Below are 9,089 nucleotides of genomic sequence, written 5' to 3'. Positions count from 1 at the left end.
CAGGCGCTTTGGTCAGGCACTGTATTGCTGGGCACTGACTTTTTAGAGAACTGTGAGCTCAGGGGTCCTATTGGTCTCTTTAGGGAAACAGGTTGAGTCTTGGAGGAGTGTCTGGTAGTGCTTCCTTGGGTCCCAAGCATCAGGCCCTATGGTTGGAGCCACTTGCCTGCCTAGGATGGTGAGAGTAGCCCCGAGTTTGGAGCTGCCCCACTCCTCCCCACAACCACATATGGAAAGGTATCTCAGGATGATGAGAGTGAGCACCCAAGGTGTGACCCTCGAGCTGCTGGTACCAGGAAGGTGTTTATGGGATGGTGAGAGTGGGCACCCAGGTTTGGAACTTCAAACACAGACAGTGAGAGTAAATGCCCAAGGTCAGAGCCAAGAGTCGTTGGTACAAGGAAGATATCTGCAGAAGGTAGGCTTGAGCAGTTGGTCTAGGGTTGCAGCCATGCCAGGCAGGAGCCAGGGAGATTTTTCCAATATTAGCCAGGTGGCCTGAAGATGGACTCTCGTGTTTCCCCGTCGGCTCTCATCTCATCTGAGAAACACAGACATTGGGGTTTGGGGCTCCCACAGCACAGCCTGCCAGTCCCTCTGCTCTTGATGCTGAGCTGCTGTTCAGATACCCTACATGGTCGGCCTGGCCATCTTGGATCTCTGTGACAAAGAATTTTATTGATGGGGTGTTGAAGAAAATTGCTGCATCATTTGCAGGGGTCCAGGGACATGACTGTAGCTATCAAATGAATGGAGAAAAGGACAGACATACAGACAGAAAGCTGGGATGGGGCACTCTGAGCTCTGTGATGGAAAAACCACAGCACCCCAGCTCAGCATGTTGATTATGTCACATTTAACAGAGGCAGACTTAGTGCACATGGCTGGCATAAGCAGGCAAGTTATAACATACAGATAAATGAGGAGGAAGAGTTTGTGGGTTACAGCTGGATTGAGGAGACAAGTTTAGCTAACCTTGTGTCTGTCGAGAACAGTCTTCAGGCTGTAGATGTTTCAGGGGAGAAAGATATAGTGGACTCTTTCTTCCCATACCGTCGATAACCACACATGGACCAGAAAGGAAGGCTTTGACATTTCTCTCGGGTCTGATGCTAGGATCCTTGTCATGGTCAGGCCCATGTCAAAAATTATACCGAGGACCTTATTCACTCAGGGCTTCTCTGCTCCATACAAAAGATCTATGTCATAATTAAGCAAAGTCACAAACTATAAGAAAAACAACAAGGAAAGTGTTGGAGGCAGCATACTAAACAGGTGTTGACAGGCACACAGACAGGATTAATGAACACTTCAGAAGATACATGAATGCAACCAGAATTTTGTAAGAGATTAAGGAGACTCATTATGCTCTTTACCTTTCTTTTCAGGCATTTCTTTCTTTCTTTCCTTTCTTTTTTTTTTTTAACAAATTCAAAATCCATTCAAAAACATTGACTCAGTTGAGAGTGGCTTGTGAGTAAGAAGTGATGTGAGACAGGCTAATTGATCGCTTTTGAAGATTAATTGGCCCATTCTCCATACTACGGCTTATAGAAACGAACCTTGTCAACATTGATGTAGTTTATTGAATTCTGACTGCCAAGTAAAAATTTAAATCATGCTTATTCTTCAGAAGAGAATCCGCCCCACAATAGGCAATTTGGGTGATCTCATTTGCTAAGAAAAATTTGATGCCCTTCCTGAGCCTCCTGTGTACTCTCCTGTTGCCATGCACCTGCTTTTTAGACAGATAATTGATAGGAGATAGGTTGTTGAAGGTATGCTTTGTCTTGCATGTTTAGGATAGAAATAGACCCGCAGCATAATCATTGAATAAGCTCCAAAATCCTTTATGTCTTAATGTGCAAGCTCAGATTTTCCAGAACTTGTCTTTTTTTTTTCTTCTACTCCCATGGTCAGATGATAATACAATTTAATCTAATTTTGAGGATTATCTTGATAACTGAATGGAAAATATAACTAGGTTATTAAATTGTTTGGAACACGTGCCTGCATTTAAAACCTATCGCCTGTGTCTATTTGTTGTGGCCTCCACTATCTTATGCTCTTAAGTGTAAAGGACTGAGAGAAACAATAACCTTGGTAATCTGTAAGTCAGGGTGAGCAGAGAGGTGTGACGTGGAAGCTTGAAAGGACGGAGTAAAATAGCATGAAGTTAAAGACTTCCTCTGTGGTTCTTCTTGCTTCTACAATAGTTTAAACCAGTCCAACTTGGTTCCTATCCTTTCTAGTCAGTCAGGAGAAGCAATGCCTACCATTCTTCTGTTTGGTGAATCTAAAAAGATGGTTGTAGAGCTGCAGTTCTCATTTTGTAGGTCTTGACCCATTTGAGAAGGGAGCATCACATATTATATATTCTGCATATTATATATTTATAACCAGGCACGGTGGTGCAATCCTTTAATCCTAGCACTCAGGGAGGCAGAGGCAGATGGCTCACTGTGATTTTGAGGTCAGCCTGGTTTACAAATCAAGCCCAGGACAGCCTAGGCTACACAGTAAAACCCTGTCTCAAAAGACCTAAAAAAAAACAAAAGCACAGGTGTTTACATTGAGATTCATAAAGAGGTAGAATTATAGTTATATTTATTATAAATTTATAGCAAAATTATTGTGGAATAGCAATGAAATACTTTTATGCTTGGGGTCAACAACATGAGGAACTATACTAAAAAGGCTCAGAATTATGAAAGGTTGAGAACCATTGATATAAAGTGTTCAAGCAACTACCAGTATTCGCCAGACAAAAATGTGCCTCTAAGGAACTGAATGCTACCCCATAATCAAAGAAGATTCTTTGCATGGTCCTGATTCCAACTAACATGGATATTTATCTTTCTTCCATATGATGATTAATGATTCAATCTTATTCAAGAACCTGAAGAGGCTCCGTTTGTCTCCTTGGGTTAAAGAAGTTTTACAGCAAGCCATACATATGGATTATAAAAATCATGTAACTGCAAATACTAAAAAGCCCCATCACTGATTCCACCAAGGTTTTGTGGCAGAAGCAAGGATTCTTGGTCTGGGTTATTCCATGTATCAGAAAATACAAATCCTAGAAGAAATGATGCTGACCTGATATTTTAAATTCAATCTACTTTATGCATATGAATGTTTTGCATATATTATACATGTGTATATACATGTATGTTTGCATGCATGTGTGTATGTATACCATATATGTGTGCCTGGTACCCACAAAGGTCAGAAGAAGACACTGCATCCCTTGGAACTGGAATTATGAATGGTTATGAGCTGCCATCTGGGTGCTAGGATTTGAAACCTCCATCTTCTGTAAGAACAAGTGCCTTTCCATCTTGCTCTCCTCTCCATCTCTCCAGACTCCCATTTTACTGATATTAGGATTCCATATTTATGACTAAAATGAACTCTTGATTGAGATCAAGAGATTTTGATCTCCTGTGTTGAAGGTGTTATTTAACCTGAAGAGCAAGTTTTTAGTGAGCGGTTCAATACCAACGAATACAGTTAACACACAATAAATGCGCAATTTCAGTGTACCTGAGAGTGTTAACACGTCCGCATCTTAAGCCATTATGAGAAAATTAGTTGTGAAGAAGGCATCAGGACCCTCCCCTACACAAGTACTATCTATGTGAGAGAGTACCCCATGTTGATGCTATGTCAGTGTCCTACATAACCGGTGAGTTGAGTATTTTTCTGGTTGCCTTGTGGACTGCTTTCAGCACATCAGAGTTTAAGCTCCTGGCTCTTAAAGCTCTCTCTCTCTCTCTCTCTCTCTCTCTCTCTCTCTCTCTCTCTCTTTCTCCCCCTCTCTCTCCCTTTCCCCGCCTTCCCTTCCTCCCTCTCTGTGTGTATCTGTTTCTCTCTGTGTTTCTGTATCTGTCTCTCTGTCTCTCTCTTTCACTCTATGTGTGTATGTGTGTATCTATACAGGAATGCATAGGAATAGAGGTAAGAAGACACCTTAGATAGTGTTTCCCAAATGCCATTCCTATTGTTTTGGAAGCAGGGCTCCCACTGGCCTAGAGATTGCTAATCTGACTGAGGTGATTGGAAAGTAAATTCCAGAGGTCTCCCTGTCTCTGCCGACACAGCTCTGAGAGTATGAGTGTGCAGCGTGAGGCTTAACTGTCTTATGTATGTTCTGAGTAATGAGTCAAGATCCTTGTGCTGGTGAGGCCAACAACTTACAGACCCGGCCGTCTACGGAGTCCCTCAAAGAAATCCTTTACAACAGCTTATAGAACATAACTTACAAAACCCCTCACAACAGAAATTGCGTGAGCGTGCGTGTGTGCTGTGTTTTTACATGTGTATACGTCCATATGTGTGCACATACATATATAAGCATATAAGTGTTAACGTGAAACCTGGAAGACTCATGGCAGAGGTGGATAGAAATGTTTGTTTCATGCTTGTAAACATGAGAGTAGCTTAAAATAGATTCAAATTGCTTTATCATGCAGACTTTTTATTTTGTCGCTGTGCTGTTAAAATAATTGTAACATCCCCAACTCACGGAGCACTTGCCGTGCTAATACATCGGTAAATTAGTAAATTCTTAAATGCATGTGGTACATTCATTTTACTCTAAGAATTACAGATGTTAAACTAAACAAATTACATAATGGAAGTGATTCCTGGTTTATGAGCAAATGGATTTGGTCAGAAATTTATATACAGAGTTTAACATAGAACAGGACACTTCATTACACTTTCAAAATTGTCTTGTCGACCCAAACTTATATTCCATGATGAGAACATGACCAGGTATTACCAAAGTAAATACACACTGATAAGGGCGGTGTGTGTGATCTACTAAGGCTAAGGCTGCTAGTTTAAGGAACTTAAGTCTGATTCATTCTTTTTTTTTTTTTTTTTTTTTGAGGTGGTCAAAAAATATCACACAGTACGGGAATTTTGTTGTTTTCTTTTTCCTTTTACAAACATGAAATAAACTTCTTATGACAAATCTGTATCTCATCATACCCTCGTATGATGCAGACTTCCTCGAGGCTCCTGAACTTTAAGTTTATTTAAAATCCTCACATCTACCTTCTTTACAATAGAAACATTACATAAAATGCCCAAGGCTTTGTATGAATGATGTTGTAGCACTTCACTGTGCTCTATCAATCTCCTTCACTAACTCCCTTCTTTAGAGACTCTCTGGGGTCAAGTATACAAAGACTTTGGCAGGATTCGAAGAATCCTTACTGGTTTTGGCATATACAGAAATGAAAACTGAAGTTTGAGAGCCATCTTTCATGGTTTTTATCTATATTGCTTTATCTGTAAATTTAGGATCTTCATTGCACCAGATATATGACTTAACACAGTAAACACAAAATGACATCTAAACTCAAAATCATTATTGAATGTGATACAATAATACAGAGAGGGAATATAGTAACACAGGAAATAAACTAGGACACCCCTGAAACCCCAACAAAACATATAATTCTCCAGAGCAGGACTGTTCTCTAAGGTTTGAAAAGCTAAGGATGCCAATTGTTGCTTTTACCGAGGGGTGGGTGAATTTTTCTTCGTCAAATAGCAGCACAATCACACAACCTGCCTGATAGTCTCAGCCTTCACTCTGCACTCTCAATGCTGGAAAATTCTTTCAGAGATATTGTAGTTCTGAGAAGCACAGGCAGTAGATGATGATGAAAGGAAAGAAATAGGGAGAAGGGAAGAGAAAACAGAGAGAGAGACAGAGACAGAGAGACGGAAACAGACAGAGTGGGGAGGGAAGGAAGAGGGAGAGAGAGACAGAAAGCCCAGCATGCTAGAAGATACACAGCCCATTACTTTTGTCTCTGAGTACTATCTCACAGCAGATATGGTCAGCCCAGGCTGCCCTACTGTTCTCAGCCTCTTAATCTCATGAGCTTAGAAGGAACAATGCTGATGTTGGTAAGCATGCTTTAAAAAAAAAAAAAAGAAAGAAAAAAAAAGTCTCCATTGAGAATATCTCTTTCTTACAGTTCCGTGCTCTGAATGTGATAAAGTCTGGAATTTCTCCACCTGGTTTCTCCAGTGATCTCTCAGTAAACAGAAAACTTCTGAGTCCCTTCTCTTACCAAATACAATTCCTGGTCATGCTTCATCCTTTGAATGTCTTCATTAATGTCTTCCTCTCTAATAAGAGCCACCTCACCTCTCATTTCGATGCTGAAAAGATTCATTCCTGCATCAGTTGACCGACATTTTAACAAACACCACTATAGTTTAGATCTGAAAAATGCCCCCAAAGCACTGTGCCATGAGGCACCACTGCAATGCAACAATGCTCAGAGGTTAGATCTGAAGACCTTATCAGACCCCAAGGGACCTTAACTCATCAGTAGATTGACATATTGATACATTCAGAATTCGTGGTATTTTGGAAGGGATGGAAATGTATGAGTTAGGATTGAAAGGTCTTTGGGAATAAGTTCTCGGCCCCCTTTTTTGTTGTTGTTGTTGCCTCCTTTCAGTAAGCAGCTTCACAACACCACAAGCTCCCTAAAAAATCTGATATCAGTGTTTCTTTGAGAGCACCAGCAGATGGAATAATGATACCAAGATGTTTTATACTTATTGTAAGCTTATGGCACTACAGCTGGTCAGCTGCTCAGCTATTTTAACCAGACTATACTGGCCTAACCTGTGTCCTGTCCCATGGATATTTACTTGTCTATCTTAGTCTCTAGTCTCTGGTCCCTGCTCCTGCTATATCCTCTGTGTCCACCTGGCCATTGCCATGCCTGAGATTCCTTCACAGAGTCCTTTTCTCTGCCAGAAATCCTGCTTCCCTCTCTTGCCTCGGGTATTGGCCATTCAACTCTTTATGCAAGCAATCAGAAGGAGAGGGAAGTATACATTTACAAAATATGATTCAGCCAAAGAATAGCAATGCCAAAGTCCAGGCCTGTCGTCAGATCTCTGCTGGTATAGAAATCAGCATTTGAATAACGCAAGGACAATCTTTACACAGCGTGCAAAAACAGTACCCCCACAACAGTCTCTGCATCACCATGGCCCCTCTGTGACAGATTCTTCCTAAGGAGTTAGACGGACCACACACACATGTCTACTTACCCCAGATAGGGAACTCACAAAAGACTAAAGTATAAATACCACCGAAGTCCAACTTGGAGAAACGGTGAGTATTTTAGAGTTCCTTACATGAATATTGGGGAAGGATTACTTTCAGAAACAGAATCGGCTTAAAGACAGTTGCATCACCAAAGTCCATGCCAAAATGGCTGGTAACCTGGAGCATACTCTCCATCTCAACAGGCTGGAGAATGTCCTTTGCAGGTAGCTTAGTTGGTCTGAGCCTCCTATAGGTAGTTCGGGGGCCTTTGTCTCTTCTAAACAAGTGGGCTCATCTCAAGAGTCTGTCCTCTTTGCAACTTGGCTTCGCTGAGAGTGACTCTTAACAGGTCTTACTATTTATAAACTCTTGGGGTGAGAGGATCCCAGTGAATCTAGTCAGTTTCAGTGACTTCCTTATCTTGAGTTGTTTACTTTCTTAAGGGACTTCCCTGCATGATGGAGTATTTCAATCTCAGAGGAAACTGCTGCATAATATGCAGTGAGGGTACAGATGCTGAATGAAAAACAAAGAGCAGCTCATGTGTAAAATGTAGAGTTTAAGGACTAAGACTATAGTGGTAAATAGGACAAGTTTGAGACCGCATGCACAGTTGAGGATTTAATGGCGCACACAGTCAATCTTCTCTTCCAGGGGATGAGTTTGGTCAGATAGCTCACAGAATCCTGGAACTCCAGTTCCATGGGAGCCAATGCTTCTGGCCTCTACAGGCACCCCGTACACATATACACATAATTAAAAGTAAAATAAGCACTGTAAAAGGCATGTAAGTCACCATTTCCACGGAACTTTATTCAAGGATAATTACTCAATCATAAACAAATGTATGAAGCAATTTCAGGTGGACCTAAAAGTAACTGTAGAATGTATTTAAAAGTATCAGGATAAAGCCTGGTGTGGCAGTGCATGCCTGTAATCCCAGCACTCAGGGAGACAGAGGCCAGCAGATCTCTGTGAGTTCGAGTTCGAGGCCAGCCTGGTATTCAAAGTGAGTCAAGGACAGCCAACGCTACACAGAGAAATCCTGTCCTGGAAAAAAAAAAAAAAAACAGAAAACCAAAAAAAAAAAAGTAATTTTTTTTTAAAATTTTAAGTAGAAATATCAGAAAAATCTTTGATAAAGTAACATTTTGTCAGTAACAAAAGTTTAAAAGAAGGGGATTAGAAGACACAGGGTTGCAGGGTTGCTGTACAGACTGGTGATACCACAACAAGAGATAGTGAAAGAATGAATTTAATGAGAGGATGGTACACATTCAAGAGTAAACATTAGTCCTCTCTCTCTCATACATACAGGCGCACTTGCGCAGACACACCTCCATCCCTCCATTTCTGTTAGCTTAAATCTATGTTGAAACTGTTTTCAAACTTCCAGATTTCCTCCGTTGAGAGAGAAGGGGGAAGCAACCACCTTTGCATGAAGGCTGTACTTGTTAACTGTTGGCTTGCTAGAATTATCAGGGAAGAGAGAACCTCGACTGAGGAAATACCTCCAGAATATTAACTTCTGGACAAGTCTCTGGTAAGCATTTTCTTAATTAATAATTAGTGTGAGAAAGTCCAGCCTACTGAGGGTGCTACTACCTCCGGGCCAGTGGTCTTGGGTTGTATTAAAAATTATTCTGAGTGGGCCATGGAGAGGAAGCCAATGTGAAGAATTCTTCCATAGCCTCTGCTTCCCAGTTCCTGCTCAAGATTTTACCCTGACTTCCCTCAGTGACAGGGAAGTATAGGCTGACTAAACCCAAGCTACTTTTGGTCATGGTGTTCACCACAGCCATGAAAAGTACACCAGTACACACAGGGAATGTCTCAAATTCACAGAGCAGAAATGAGCTTGGCCCTGTTGATGAGGGCGTAGCTGATAGGTGAAGACCAGTATTGCTTTGCACCGTTTTTATCTGCGTGCGTATCTGAGTCACTTTTCAATTAGTTTCTAGTAAACAAACAAACAAACAAACAAGAATAAGCCAGC

The sequence above is a fragment of the Meriones unguiculatus genome, chromosome 6 (genome assembly GCF_030254825.1).
Source record: "Meriones unguiculatus strain TT.TT164.6M chromosome 6, Bangor_MerUng_6.1, whole genome shotgun sequence".
Taxonomy (NCBI): Eukaryota; Metazoa; Chordata; class Mammalia; order Rodentia; family Muridae; genus Meriones; species Meriones unguiculatus.
This window is presented reverse-complemented; position numbering follows the sequence as displayed.